Source organism: Artemia franciscana, chromosome 3 (assembly GCF_032884065.1).
Source record: "Artemia franciscana chromosome 3, ASM3288406v1, whole genome shotgun sequence".
Taxonomy (NCBI): domain Eukaryota; kingdom Metazoa; phylum Arthropoda; class Branchiopoda; order Anostraca; family Artemiidae; genus Artemia; species Artemia franciscana.
The window spans coordinates 46,265,850-46,281,667 of NC_088865.1; the positions used below are offsets into that span (position 1 = coordinate 46,265,850).

The following is a 15,818-nucleotide window of genomic DNA, read 5'->3' on the forward strand; positions in this document are numbered from 1 at the left end:
ATGCATCAAAAATGTGAAATTGATATCTACTCCCTTATGATTTCTGGGTATATTTCTGGTCCATGCAGTTATTTTGAAAGTAAAGAATAACATCAAATCCCAAAATGAGCAGAATTTATTCCATGCAGGAGGCGAATTGCCCCTTCTTTGTCTGCATTTCCACCTCAAGGTCAAAAAACTTTGGAGTATGCTCATTAGATCAGAAATTGAGAGTTCTAGTCATTTTGTTTAAAGTCCAAAGGGATTCGAGACCAACCAGCTGCATGGGGTAATATTTTCGGGGGGGAGGGTATTTCCTGCAGGGTGTATTTTCTTGGGGGGGGGTTAAACGCTGGTCGCCAAAAAAGGACATGGAAAGATAAAGAAGACCTGTAATATCTTTCAATATGTCAAACAAGGCATGCTCAATGCCAATTCAAACCAGAAGAGAACAGAAAGGCCTAAAAATTAGAACAAAGGAATCGCAACTAATCAAGTCAAGAAGAGAAGGGGAAAATCATAATTGCTAATCAATACAGCTAAAAGTAACTAAAATCCAACCTGCATTATGCTGGACTCTTACTACTTGGATGGGTTTGGAGTAGCTTAAATACATTTCTATCTATTCCTGCACTGTTTTTGTTGTTCTATTCTTCCAGTTTTGTATTGCTTTCATTTTTATTCTTTTGTTGTACTAACATAAATGAATAAATCAATCTTAAAACAAGTTCAGCTAAAATTGAATATGCAAATCAAGCTTAAAACAAACAAAAATATTTTAATATTGTAGCATAAATGAAACCCAAAATGAACAGAAACTAAATAAACAACCATAGCAAACAAACATACAAAATGTATTAGCATAAATGAATAAATATACCTTAAAACGAATAAAGCTTTAATAAAGTATGTAACTCAAGATTGAAACAAACAAAAATCAATTCAAAGAAGAGTATGGGTAATGCCCCCTTCCCTAACTGTAAAAGTCTATGACCTACTGCATCATTTGTGCTTTACTGAAAATGGCACTCTATTACAAACTCTTTCTTATGTATTTATTACAACATTGAAAATAAAAAAATGAAATTAAATTAAAATCAAATTTTGAACTGTTTGGCTTTTCAGCAGTTGATATTATTATATATCAAATATTTAGTTTAACCTTATTTCTTTCCAAGACTGTCACAACAAATTTAGTTTCACTGCAAACAAGAACTTAGCTACTGCCTTCTTTCCTAACTTCACAAATCTAAAGCTTATAGCATCATTGGTGCTTCACTGAAAGTGAATTATATTACAAATATTCTCTTTTCCAGTAACTACAGGATTGAAATGAAAATACATATTACTCTATTCTACTTTTACTTATTCAATTGTATTTATTATAAAAATAATTTTCCTTTTTCGATTTTATTTATACAACTGAAATTAAATCTTTAGTCTCCTTATAGTATATTAAATCATATATGCATATTAAATAAATTCAATATCTTGTGGCAATTAAATGTTTCTCCTTTTAATATTAAATATTATATACAGATGCCTACTAGTACAGAAACTTTAGCCTACTATGTCACTGCATGTGTTGGTGGTTAGCAGACAACAAGCTGAACACATCAATGAAATCAGGTTCCAATCTGGGTTCTTAGCCTGTTGATAAAATATGTTCTGACTAGAACTACCATAGAACAGAGGAAATTTTCCTAGATTATCCATCCACTGCGATGGGCTGAGCCAATGAATCCTGGAATTCCACCTTGACACATCTTCTCTGGAGCTTTGACTCTTGCAAAAACAAAGAATGTTGGAATCATCTGACCAGTTGAAGATAAAAAGCATAACATTGTGGTGTTTTCCTCTCTTTCTGTAAACATGGTCTGTCCCACCTGTTTTACTTCCTTTTTAGTAATCACCTTTGGGGCCAGCTCAATTGTGGGTACTCCTGTTTCATCACAATTCCAAATTTGAAGAGGAGGAAAATGATAATTGCAACACTACTACAGAACATTTCAAAGCAGGGAAATAATTAGAACAGTATTAAGGCCAGTAGCATGATCCCAGCTTGTATTTTAGGTTTTCTGATGGACAAACTGGCATTCCACTTGATGAACCCTTTTATTATATCCACTTTTTCTCTCTCATTCAGTTCCTATCTCAATGGGAAATTGATCTTTAGTGTTATTGCCAATTGGTAGGCTAACTTTCTTGCTCTACAGGGAGTCAGCCCAAGTAAGCTTAGTGATCTCCTGAACTCTGTCATTGCCATTATTACTACCACTACCACCGCTGTGCTTGAAATCTTGCATTTTTGTTTTGTATTGCTTTGTAGCATCCACAAGGGTACTCTTCTTCAAAGGAAGTCCTTTTGCAGTTGCTCAAAAATACATATTTCTGTTTAAAAATTGAATAAAAGCACATCTGACTAATTATGGATCAGGAGGACTATTCCCTTTTCAAATATAGTTGCAGAACCATCCGTAAAAGAAAATTATCACCATCAGTATCTGAAGAAAACAGAATGGAAATTGTATAGGTCACATCACTTTATACTTTGAGCCATAGAATGGAAGGAAGCCTGCAGGTTCTCTAAAATGAAACTGGAATACTTTGTGATTTCAGCTTCCAGCTACATATGATTCTATTTCCAGGTTAGGAAAAAGTCTTCCATCAGTATGGGGAAATACCAGACACCAAAAATAGCATCTGGAGTAGCCCCAAATACAGTGCCACAGTTGCCCCTTATTGATGCCATTTTGAGTTTTTATTTTTGTAGATAACTGCCTGAAATTTACTGAAGGAAATTGTCATACATATAGAAGGGATATACCTTGTTGACTCCTGCTAACTAACAGCCCAAGAGCTACAATAACTTAGAAAATATTCAACAAAGACAAAAAATGCCAGGATTCCCAGTGAGTAAACAGAAAAGTTTTACCTCTTTTCTCTCTATTATCAAAAATCTAAAACTGCAGCAAATGTGTGTTACATGAAGGTCATCAATAGGAATTTTTGAATGGATTAGCTCAACAACTTTAGACAATATATGGAGGCAGCCCTGTGAAATTTTGTCACTCTCTCCTCTACCCAGGGCAATATGGAGTGTTGTGATCAATCCTGCAAAGACATGTCCAGCAGCAGCACAGAAGCAGACCTTGGTGTACTGGTTGATAATGAGTTGGATTCTCTTCTTTATGCACAAGCAGCTGCTACTAAGGCCAATTAGATTGGGGTCCTTAAAAGAACATTCACTAACAGGTCCCCAGCTATCATGCTAACTCTACAAGAGTCTAGGCTAGTTTAAAAAACAGTCTGGAATGTGTGTGGAGACACATTCCAGCTCTTGAATGAGTTCAGCCAAGAGTAACAAAATACCTCAAAGGCCTTTGATGATGTCCCTTACTCATCATGTCTTCAGAAGCTCTATATACTGTCTCTCACTTATCCCTACAAGTGGTGTGATGTGATTAAAGCTTATAAGATGCTACATACTACTAATACCATCTATGGCCCATTTCAGCCAGAAGACTCAAAAAGAGCTCAAGGCCATTTTCATAAAGTTTTTTAAGAAACTAAATAAAACTAGACCTTCAATATTCCATTCCAAAACATAATATAGCCTTTAGAGCTATCCCTAAGGGTTTTCCTAAGCTAACCCTCTTATAATATAGTGAAAACTAGCTAAACTGAAACTTTACCAATTGGAGGGCATAGACAAGACAGTTACCTCAATAATTATGCCTATATTATTTGGGAAGATAGTGAAATCTTCTTTGGGCTTAACAAATGTAAAGTAGCCTAGCATCATTGTATATGGACAATAGGTCAGGCTAAATTCACCAGTAGAATTATAGTTAATTGACTTCTTGCTATCTCAGAAAGGGTTTAGTTTAGGAAAACTTAGTTTTCAGGGATGAAACTACAGACTAAAGTATGTCCTGGGAAGGTATTTTGAAGCAATTACCTCCAATCCTTCCCCCTCTACAGGGCCCTGACCTTTGATGACCTTTTAAAATATGTGAGTTGTAAAAGTGAAACCTTTTAAAATTGGTCTTCAGCTTAATTGAAGTACAACAAAATTGTTTTCAGCTTCATAACTTTGCTCAATTCCATATTATAAGGTTTTTAAGATATGCAAATACATTTCCTAAATTTTGAAAAAAAAAACATTGATATGGCTCAAAATTCTACTCAAATAACAGGAATTGCATTTTCAGAACTAAAGGCAGAGAAAAAGCAACTAGTAACCAAAAATTAAGGTAAAATGTTGTTTTGTCAAAATTTCAATAGGTATAGACCTGTCATGTAGGCAAATTTCAGGGCCCTCTAGAGAGAGAAGGAGTGGGGGTGGGCACTTTAAAATGCCTTTCCAGGACATACTTTAGCCTGTAGACACATCCCTGAGAGTTTCATTTTCCTAACCTAAACTGTTTTGGAGATAGCAAAGTCAATTAAATAGAATTTTACCAATTCACCTACACGACAGGTCTATACCTATTGAAATTTTGAAAAAACAACATTTTACCTTAATTTTCAGTTATCAGTTGCCTTTTCTCTGCCTTTAGTTATGAAAATGCGATTCCTGTTGTTTGAGTAGAATTCTGAGCCATATCAATGTTGTTGTTTTTTTTAAATTTAGGAAATGTATTTGCATACCTTTGAAACCTTATAAATTGGGATTGAGCAAAGTCGTGAAACTGAAAACAATTTTGTTAAGCAGAAGATGTATTTTGCAAGGTTTCACTCTTATAACACACATATTTTTAAAGGTCATCAAAGGTCAGGGCCCTCTAGAGTGAGAAAGAGTGGAGGTGGGTACTTCAAAATACGTCCCCGGGACATACTTTAGCCCTTAGACTCATCCCTGAAAGTTTCATTTTCCTAACCTAACCCCTTACTGAGGTAGCCAAAAGTCAATCAACTAGAATTTTACCAGCTAGACTACTACTTGTCTGTTCAAGGTTAAGCTGTCTGCTTGATAGCCTACCCATTATTGGACTCAGAAAGACTGATCATTTCATCAATTAACTGGATGTTTTTCTAGTCATTATTCTGAGATAGACCAATGGGTAATCTTTAACGTTAAAAAAAAAAATATATCCCATATATGACCCCACAGTCAATGCTCTTTTCAGTAGTACTCTTTAATAGTAGATTCAAGCCTCCCTAAATAGGCCACATCCAACCCTTCATATTCTTAGCTTTTTCCAGTTCCAGCTCTTGGTTTAGCATAGTTGCTAAGAGACAAAAATAAGCCAAATGACGACTGTAAACACTTTACTTGGCTTCTTTCAGTGCAGCAATCACTGAAAACAAAAAAATAATAATAAATAACGCTACCGACTAGAGATTGTACGAGTGCTGAGCCAGTCCACCATAAAAGTATTCAAGAATTAGCACAAAGTGCTCGGTTAAAGTTGTAATTAAGTACCAGAACCAAGTACTATCCTTTCTACTGTATAAATTTAAAAAAAAAAGTTTTTCCACAAAATAAGTTATTCAAAGAAAAATTCAACAAAAACCAATAGAAATTACAATAAATTAATGAGCCAAACTCAAAATGAGCAAAAATTAATAGGTATAGGTCTCAAAACCCTTTTGCCTTCCCAAGGCCAGAACATAATTACGACTTTACTGAAATAAATTACAAATGAATGGGTATTGTCAATTTAATATACATATGCTGATATTTATTTCTTAAAATATAAATATTATTTGCTTTATTAAAGTTATAAAAGCATTAACATTAAAAAAAATTCAGTAAAGTGCAAATTATGTTCTGGCTATGGGAAGGCAAAAAAAATTCTGAGCACTACTCATGTTAATTTCAGCTCGTTTTGAGTTTGACTCGGTTATTTATTTTAATTTCTGTTGTTTGTGATAGTTTTACGCTTGGTAGATTGTTTGATTTTATTTTTACTAATTTTTGTTTTAATGACGTTCCTTACCTTTCTTTGAAAAACTTATTTTTGTGGAAAAGTTTTTTTTATTTAATTTCTGTTCGCTCCATATTGATATAGTATTTTCATAGAAAAAGAGAATAATAATTTAAATATTGTCTGTTTCTTTTCTAAGAATTTAGAGTTTGATCTACTATTTCTATGCCGGAGAAAATTTTCAACAATTTTTAACAGCATGCACCATTTTAAAATCTATGCACAGATAGTAGCGTTCAATAAAGCTTTATACGTTCTCTAGTTGACCTGAAAAAAAAAACTTATTAGTATTCGCAAATAAAACTATTTCAGCTCTTTGATAGCTTGAATACACTTACGCTCTTTCGATTTAGTTAAGTCTTAAGAGCGGAAGTAGTAATTGAAGTAGCCCCAAAAGTTTGAACATAATACCCTGAGTCATTTTTGGCATACTGCTGAGAGATCTTAGTGGCAATTAGCATACACGCAGTTCTTTTTTATTTAATCTTAAGGTAACATATAGTTTTTAAACATAATGCGCAAATTGGGTAACTGTGGAGAATCGGCCTTGGCAATATTCTTAGAGATGCAGTTACAACACCGTTCAGCTAAGCTGAAAAAATGACTATTTTAAATTTTAATTGAAAGTGTTAGGAAAATTATGAGCTAAAGAGAGGGGCTGCTTTCCTTCCATTCACTTTTGACTCTTAAAAAGGGTGCTAGAACTTTGAATTTCCAATCGAATTAGCTCCTTTGAAATATCGATTATATTATTTGCTATGATGGAGCAGCGCTGATTATGATATTGCTTTTCTGCCCTTTTAATGCTTGCATGCGTATAGCTTTTTAGTTTAATTGAAGCTTCCCCTAAACGATTCAACTTAATGCCCTTAATATCATTAGTTACAGTAACCCTAGAAATAAAATCAAAAGTATACACAAAGTGTCTTCTGGCCAGTTCAAAATCTGTCACAACTTAATCCGAAAGATCTAACTTAATATATAAGTTTTCATTGTTGATTGCTTTGTCACCCTTTTGACAATCTATATGATCATAGTTCATTTCAACAAAGTTCAGCATCCGTCTAAATATTCCTTGGAAGCCTCACCTCAATACTCTTAGCTTGTGCAGTAGCAATAGTTTTAGTATCAGTAGTTATATAAGTAGAAGTATGCACAGGACACTTTATTTTCGAAATCCCCTTAAACATATGGTAAAATTTTTTCAACTTAATATCATCAACCGGTCCTGTAGCATTGTTGATAAGTCATCTTGACAACATATGTGGGTATTATGTATTTAAATTTATGTACATAGAGTTACAATATTATCCAAAATTTTTGCCTTAACACCCTTAAGTTTATTAGTAGTAGTAGTAGCGCCAGTAGTTATAATTGTAGCAGTAGGAGTAGCGTTAATAGTAGCAGTCTTGGCAATAGCAGCAGCAGTAGTAGTAGCAGTAATAATAATAGCAGCAGTAGAAGTAGTTGTAGGAGTAGAAGCAGTAGTGTTATGGTGCAAGTATCGTCTTTTGGTTTGTTAAGCATGCCCCACAACAAGTGTTGGAAGTTTTAATTTCACACACAAAACCGTTCCTATAATATTGCTGATAGGCATTTTTAACAACCTGGATGCGGATGGCAGGATGCCATCCGTAAAATAGTAATTTTTAAAAATATTCTCTAAGAATGTCATCTTTATACCCTAAGATATAGCTGTAATAACAGTCATAACAGTAGTAGAACTGCTCAAGTTAATACAATTAGCCATTGCTATGATATTGTCGATTTGATTTTTTGATAACTTGTATGTTCATATACTCCTTGTAGTTCAATAGAGGTAATAGAATGTGCATGCCCTTTGGTCAGTTGAACATCGCTTTTATGATGCCCCGGAAGTTTCACCTTGACACGTTAAGCCGTTCCAAAAAATTTGTTGATTTGCGCTTTTGACACCCTTTTTACCTTAATACTTTAAGCATCACAGGTTTCTGCAAGTGAAGTAGTTGGAGTAGTTTAGTAGCAGTAGTAAGATTAGGAAGCGTTGCACTGGTATAACAGTTAGTAGTAACGTACATACATTACCCTTTTGTCAATTGATCTCCCCCTTTAGGTATTCTCCGAAAACTTCAACTTAATACCCAAATTAATTGTTGATATACGCCCTTTTGACAATCTACCTGTGCATAGTATGTTTTGAATAAGTTCAAACTCTCCCTCAGTATTCTGTCAAACTGAGCCGTTTGAAAAATATTTCTTATGCGCCCGTATCAGTAATATGTATACACATAGTATGTTTTGATTTAGTTCATCTTTCCCCTCAACGTTTCCTTAGATATTTTTTTCAATATCCTCAGCCATAGCAGTAATTGCTACAAAAGTAGCAGTTTTAGTGACAGTAGTGGTAGTAGTAGTAGTGCTTGTGGTAGCAATAGAAACAGCAGTAGTTGTAGTAGTAGTAGCGTGCAAATATTGCCTTTTTGGTCAATTGATCATCTCCCTTATCATTTGCTGAAAATTCCAAATTAATATACTCAATCATTCCTGAGTTAGACCCTTTTGACAACCCATATACACAACATGTCATGATTTTGTTCAAGACTCCCCTCAACATTCTCTGAAAGGCTCATCTTAATGTCTTCATATTTTGGAAAAATTAGAAGTCAAAGCTGCCTACCTCTCCTCAATAACATATACTATATGTAAACAATGAACGAATTGCATAGCTTGCAGCCCTTGCCCTGAGGTGTTGGGGAGACATTCCCAAACACATAATTATAGAACTATTTAACACTACTGAAAAAAATTCACGTCTCAAAACTTTGCTTGTATGTTTGCAATGGAAAATTATATGCGTGGGGGGGGGGGTGGTTTCTATCAAATTACTCTGACTCTTAAATTTAAAATCAAAAGAGACCCATCTCCTTACATGCCCCTAGGGCATAACTTAAGCCCTCGCCCCAGTGATCTGTTGGGTTATACCACCCTGAAGGCATTATTATATGTTCTTTGGACTATTTAAAAAAAAAACTGGCATCGTAAAATTTCAATCAGATACATTTCTTGAGTAGAAGGGTAGTTGGGGGGGGGTGACCTCCATCACTATTGACTCCTAAAAGGGAACTAGAACTTAAAATTTCAACAAAATGAGCCACCTCTAAAGTTTAAATAGCCATCCCTTCCATAAGAGCCTTAAATACCCCAGGAATATAATTTATACCCATTCCTCCATTGCTCTTGGGATTTGTGTCAACTTCAAAAGGGTTGTTATGTAATATTTAGACAGTTTTAAATAAAATGACAATCTCAGAATTTATATTAGATGAATTTTGTAACAATATGGCGTTTGTATGGGTGGGGGTGTTGGGGATGGTGGTAGCTGCTGTACAATCACTTTGATTCTTAAAAAGGGCACTAGAGTTTCTGATTGCAAATCCAATGAGACCCAATCCAATTTTATATGACCACGTTTTCATTAAAAACTCTTAAATGCTCCCCAAGATATAGCTTACAACACTTTCCCTGAAGGCTGGGGGTGGGGTTGTCATCCTTAAAGACATAATTTCTGGACCTTTCAAATACGTCGACCAAAATTGCTATTTCAAGATTTTGATTGGAAGGGTTTAAGTAAATTATGGGCGTCGGGAGGGAGAGACATTTTTCCTCCGATCAGTTTTGATTAATAAAAAGGGCACTAATCCTCTCAATTTCCAATCGATTGAGCCCTGTTTGAAGTTTCTACGATAACGCTTTCTCTACAAACCTTATAAGCCCCCAGGGCGTAACTTACAACCTTTACCCTGAGGGCTGTGTGTGTGTGTGTCGGGGGGTGGTTGTCATGTTCAAAGACATAATTTCTTGACCTTTCAACTTCGTTGCCTAAACAGCTGTATCACAATTTTGGTCGAAAGTGTTTGGGGAATTGTTGGGTGTGGGAGGTGGGTTAGCTGCCCTCCAATCACTTTCGACTATTATAGAGGGCACTAGCCCTTTCAATTTTCAATCGAATGAGCCTTTTTTGAAACAACAACTCTTTCGATACAAAGTGCCCTGGTCTAAGACAAAAAAAATAAAAAATACATTGTGCCAACAATATTCTTTACTTAGGCTGCGCTATTGTGCTGCCTAAGATACAGAAAATCTAACATTCAGTGTTTGACTTTTGGGCATTTACACTTTGAAAAATCTGTATTTGAGGCTAAAAGTCCGCATTAAAATTACGAATCCATTTAGGTTACAATTTTTCAATTCATCTGATCTAACATTTGCTCTACGAAATAGACTTTCTTGTCTAAGTAGCCTACCGAATAATCTGAATAGTTTTATTTCTTTTTATAAGGGTTAGCGTCAAGGTTCCATCACTTCGCTTTCTCTTTTTAACAACGGTGTCTTAGAAGATCAATCAGAATGTATAACCTCAAGCATACAGTTAGCAACAAATGTGACACTTGTCCATTATATAAGTGATATCCTCATTCATAACAGGTCAATACAGCGTATTGAAGAAAACTTCAGTATACTTGAGAGTGAATATACTAAATTGGAGCTGGAACTTAGCTCTGAAAAATTTGAGGTTCTTCTATTTAATTGAGGTAAATCGGGCTTAACCACGTCAGTCCAGCTGGGACGTTGTATAGGAAAGCCAGTAGAAAAACTCGTGTATCATGGTCTGTCAATTGGGCCTTACCCAAAGCAAACCCAATTGGCACTGATATCCTATCTTGAAATAAAAATTTGTGCGTCTTATGCTTCAGTTGCCCGAAGTAAAAAACGGGTCAACCGAATAATCCTCGCTATGCTGTATAATTCAACAATACTACAACACTTACCATACACAACAACATTTTGGAAGATTTTCTCACAAACATAAAAGCGTAGACTTCGTTCAGTATATTTCAAATTGGCAAAATATTTACTAAATTTACTCCGGTAAACCAGAAATTCAGCATTAATCAGCAAATATAAAATAGCTGACCCAGCAATACCTCTATCAAAACGAATTTTGTGTCATAACGGAAAAATCGGTTTTCATCCATGGCATTCCCTTCTGACAGAGTGATGTTTAAAGTTGTATGTATGTACCAGTTGTTCCGTGTTTTACAGATATTCTTTATTATTTGTAGTGGTAAACGTTATGATGTCTTTTTTACTTGTTTTCATTTTTATCGCTTAATCTATTTTGTACTCCGTCTCAGTATACGTTTTGTCTTGACTGCCGGGTAAAAACCAAATAAATGAAGACGCTAAAGAAGTTTAGTGCTATGTGTTAGATTAATATTCCGGCGACTGAGGTAGGGAATGAGCTTAGCAGCTGATTTTGTATCGAATCAGGCGTTAAGAAGATATGTTTTAGCCCCATTTATATGGATTATCATAAGGGAGTTTTTCTTAAGGAGGACAACAAAGGCTATGGGAAAAAATTAATTCTAGTGAGAAAGAAAAACTCTCCTAGACTAAGATCATGCTAATGATTTGAGTGTCCTAGATAAAATTTTTAGCAAAGTTAATAATATTTTAAAGGTTTTTGAGAATTCAAAGTGGAAGAATAGGTTTGAAAATTAATTTTAAGAAGGCAAAGTCGGTTGGATTGGAAATTAATGAAACTGAAAAGGTGACGATGGGCTACGAGACGATTCATCAAGTGGATACCGGGTCTGTCGAAAACGGGTACAGCCACTTTATGGCATGTTAGAAACAGGTTTCTTGTGGCCATGGCAATTTCAAACAAAAGGGAAAATTTGTCGAATACAGGCGCGTTAAGACCTGACGTCACAAAACTCGTTTTTGTTTCATAAGGTAAAAATAAGGTGATGACATGCTGATTCTAAACCAAAAATAACCCTGTAGAAAAGTGACACCTTTAGCCACTACGTCAAAAAGTGGTATTTGTTCCATAAGCTAATATAAGACCAATGGTAAAAGTGTATTTTCCCCGAAAATTTATGCGTCGGCTGGGATTCACTGGTACAGTAAGTACTTTGAACAAAAGATGGATATTTTATTTTAAAATATATTTATTTTATTTATGCATAAATTATATTTTTGGAAGGACATTGCATAAGACATGTAGTTAAACTTTTTAGATGGTTTTCGTTCAAATAGGAAATTTAGATTTTTGCTTGTTTCATGTCTAGTGGGATTCTTAATAAAACGGATTTAAATGACCATATTTATTGGAAAGGGGTATTCTATCCTTTCTGGAACTATTGTTTTATCCTCATATCCTTTCACTCCATTGGATCAACTCTATTTCTACCTATCCTTTTTTCTCATACCTGTCTAGTATTCGTTGGCATTGAAAAATTAAAAGAAGCATTTAATCAGTAAAGACTTTATTTTAAACAAGATACTATTTTATATAATACACGGTTTATTCTTCGTCCACTCTCAAATAAAGTATTTTATTTTCTTATCTTGGACAGACTATACTTCCTAGTTACCTTTGGTTCTTGGATTCGTTGTAGCTGCCAACATTTTGTAGCCTTAAAGAAAGTGAAAGATTTATAGCCTTATAGCCCCTACACTAACGCTAACGGATGTTTAACACAGAAATAATTATAAGATATCAAGGGTCATACTTCGGCTAAAAAATTAATGTTTATGTGAAATTCAACACTATTCAGTAGTTTTTGAGAAAAAAGATAAAATATGGAAAAAATAAACGAAGCAAAAGATGTAACCAAGTATAGGAGATCTGGTTTATGAAATGACATATAAAATAACTGAAAAATTCAGCCTGAAAAATTCTCCTTAGTATGCTTTCATTTGAAAAAGACTAATTTCCAATCATATCCTCTATCACTTTGGAAGTCCTCTCTCTCCGTAAGTTTTTTTCCTAGAAATCCAAATATATTGAAAATAGCCCCAGGATAATTCTTCCGGACCATATTCACTACAAAACTGACTTGGCAAAGAGAAAGCATGACAATTAAAAAGAATTTCGAACAGTAATTTCAAATTGAACCAGGTACAATTTCCCATAGAAAATCCCTCGCCCCCCGACAGTGTCTGTATACTTCCCAATAACAAATACTAAACGTCGAGATTGGAGAAATTTCTAGGCGTCTCCACGTGGCTTGCGGGGGGTAGTTTTACTCCCCACAGTAGTTATAATGCGTATCTAAAAATTTTGATCAGGTAAATTGGGAACAAAAGGAACTAGTAAAATATTTTACTATTTCAAATCGCATTTTATGTTGATACACAATCGATTTGTCAGAAAAGGCCCTAAATATAATACACATTTAAGATACAAACTGTATGTTCTTCCCAACAAAGGTTCTTGGGTATATACTACTACTATAATTTCTTAGACCACACTGCTTTACCATATACGAAAAAAAAATAATTGAAGAAAAACGGGTTTAATTTCTTATAAATCAGTGACAACAAAATAAAATAAAAACTACACTTTAGCTAACCAAAAAATTAAAATACTCTGAATATTTCGGCCCCACGTCCGGGAGCCTTTCTCAACGGAAAAAAAACAACAAAAAAGGAGAAAATTACAACAATTTAAGACTATTTTTAAGACATTATAAAAATGCCACGACAACTAAACCAAACATAAAAAAATATAAACAATCAAATATATAAGAAACAAAAACTCACATTTTAAAACAAACACTCCCGTAACTGACTAACTTTAGAAAAACTGAAGTAATTGTTTATATTGGCACTTTCCTTTGCCACAATCGATGTATAAATGGGAATATTTTAAAACAAACACTCCCGCAACTGACTGTAACTTTAGAAAAACTGAAGTAATTGTTTATATTGGCACTTTCCTCTGCCACAATCAATGTATAAATGGGAATATTTTAAAACAAACACTCCCGCAACTGACTGTAACTTTAGAAAAACTGAATTAATTGTTTATATTGGCACTTTCCTCTGCCACAATCAATGGATAAAAGTTGGTTTATGTTTGGTTTAGTTGTCGTGGCATTTTTATAATGTCTTAAAAATAGTCTTAAATTGTTATAATTTTCTCCTTTTTTGTTTTTTTTCCGTTGAGAAAGGCTCCCGGACGTGGGGCCGAAATATTCAGAGTATTTTATTTTTTGGTTAGCTAAAGTGTAGTTTTTATTTTATTTTGTTGTCACTGCTTTATATGAAATTAAACCCGTTTTTCTTCAATTATTTTTTTTTTCGTATATACTATTACTACTACTAATAACTCACTTCAGCACCAAACCGCCTGAGGCCAACACAGCTACGCACGCTCCTTTTCCAATCTAATCTATTTAAAGCCTCCCTCTTTACACCCTCCCAGGAAGTTCCCATTTCCTTTAAATCTTTATTTATGACATCCTCCCAACCCAGACAAGGACGATCTGCTTTCCGTGTAGCCCCAGACGGTTGGCCAAAAAGGACATGCAACCGCTTAGGGATATGCAACCGTGTTTTAGCTGTTTCTTCGAGTGATTAAATAAAAAAAACAAGTTTTTTTTAACTGAAAGTTAGGAGCGACATTAAAACTTAAAACGCACAGAAATCACTTCGTATATGAAAGAGGTTGCTTCCTCATCAGCGCCTCGTTCTTTACGCTAAAGTTTGACTCTTTCTCTCAATTCTTCTTTTTAAAACAGTAAACAACTTTAGCGTAAAGAGCGGGGCGTTGATGAGGAAGCAGCCTCTTTCATATACGAAGTAATTTCTGTGCGGTTTAAGTTTTAATGTCACTCCTTACTTTCAGTTAAAAAAACTTGTTTTTTTTTATTTAATTTCTGAACATTTTTGAATCAATGCATGTTTTGATTTTGGCTCTCCGCAGAGGAATAATCAAAACGAAATTTGCCTTTTTTTGGCTAAATGGCTTTCTCATAATTTTGATCGAATGACTTTGAGAAAAAAGGAGCGGGGGACGAAGCCTAGTTGCCCTCCGATTTTTTGGTTAATTAAAAAGGCAACTAGAACTTTTAATTTTTTACGAATCTTTTTATTGGTAAAAGATTTACGTAACTTATAAATTAGCTTACGTAAAGAACTTTTATATTTTCATGTTTTTATTACATATATGAGGGGATTCGCCCCATCGTCAGTACCTCACTCTTTACACTAAAGCTTAAATTTTATCCCAATTCATTAGGAATGACCCCTGAATCACAAAAGCCGTAGAATAAATAGTTGAAACTACTAAAAATACTTTAGCGTAAAGAGCGAGGTATTAGAAGGAGGTGAGCCCCTCATATGGGTAATAATTTCTGTTTGTTTAAAGTTTTATTGCTGTTCCTTACTTCCAGCTGAAAAATCTTTTTCACATTTATTTTTTAATTGTTTTTTTTTAAATAATGCAAAAAAAGTCCTGCTCTCCCTTCATGGAAATTTTATTCCCCCATGACAAATTCTCGATGTAAAGTTCCCCCAGAATATCCCCCTCTTCTCAACCCCTCCCCCCAACCAAAAAAATCCTCCTGAAAACGCCTGTATACTTCCCAATAACCATTACTATATGTAAGCACAGGTCAAAGTTTGTAACTTGTTGCCCCTCCCACGGGGACTGTGGGGGAGTAAGTCGTTCCCAAAGACATAGTTATAAGGTTTGTCGACTACGTTGAATAAAATGGCTATCTCAGAATATTGATCCATTGACTTTGGGAAAATAATTAGCGTGGGAGGGGGCCTAGGTGCCCTCCAATTTTTTCGGTCACTTAAAAAGGGCACTAGAACTTTTCATTTTCGTTAGAATGAGCCCTCTTGCAACATTCTAGGACAACTGGGTTGATACAATCACCCCTGGGAAAAAAAAACAACAAAAAAACAAATAAACACGCATCCGTGATTTGCCTTCTGGCAAAAAATGCAAAATTCCACATTTTTGTAGATAGGAGCTCAAAACTTCTATAGTAGGGTTCTCTGATACGCTGAATCTGATGGTGTGATTTTCGTTAAGATTCTATGACTTTTAGGGGGTGTTTCCCCCTA

At 34.6% G+C, this 15,818-nt stretch overlaps 1 long non-coding RNA gene across 10 annotated transcripts in view; it reads right to left on the bottom strand.

Moving 5' to 3' along the window:
* Positions 1 to 5,452, bottom strand: part of LOC136025326 (uncharacterized) — a 101,772-nt gene extending 96,320 nt beyond the window's left edge. For 4 of the 10 annotated variants that reach the window (XR_010617059.1, XR_010617058.1, XR_010617056.1 and 1 more), the window contains exon 1: positions 5,118 to 5,228. This is a non-coding gene — a long non-coding RNA (uncharacterized LOC136025326). Of the gene's footprint in view, positions 1 to 4,014; positions 4,496 to 5,117; positions 5,229 to 5,316 lie in introns of those variants that run through there. The other 6 variants (XR_010617061.1, XR_010617062.1, XR_010617060.1 and 3 more) reach the window with 3 other exon arrangements.
* Positions 5,453 to 15,818: the final 10,366 nt, after the last annotated feature.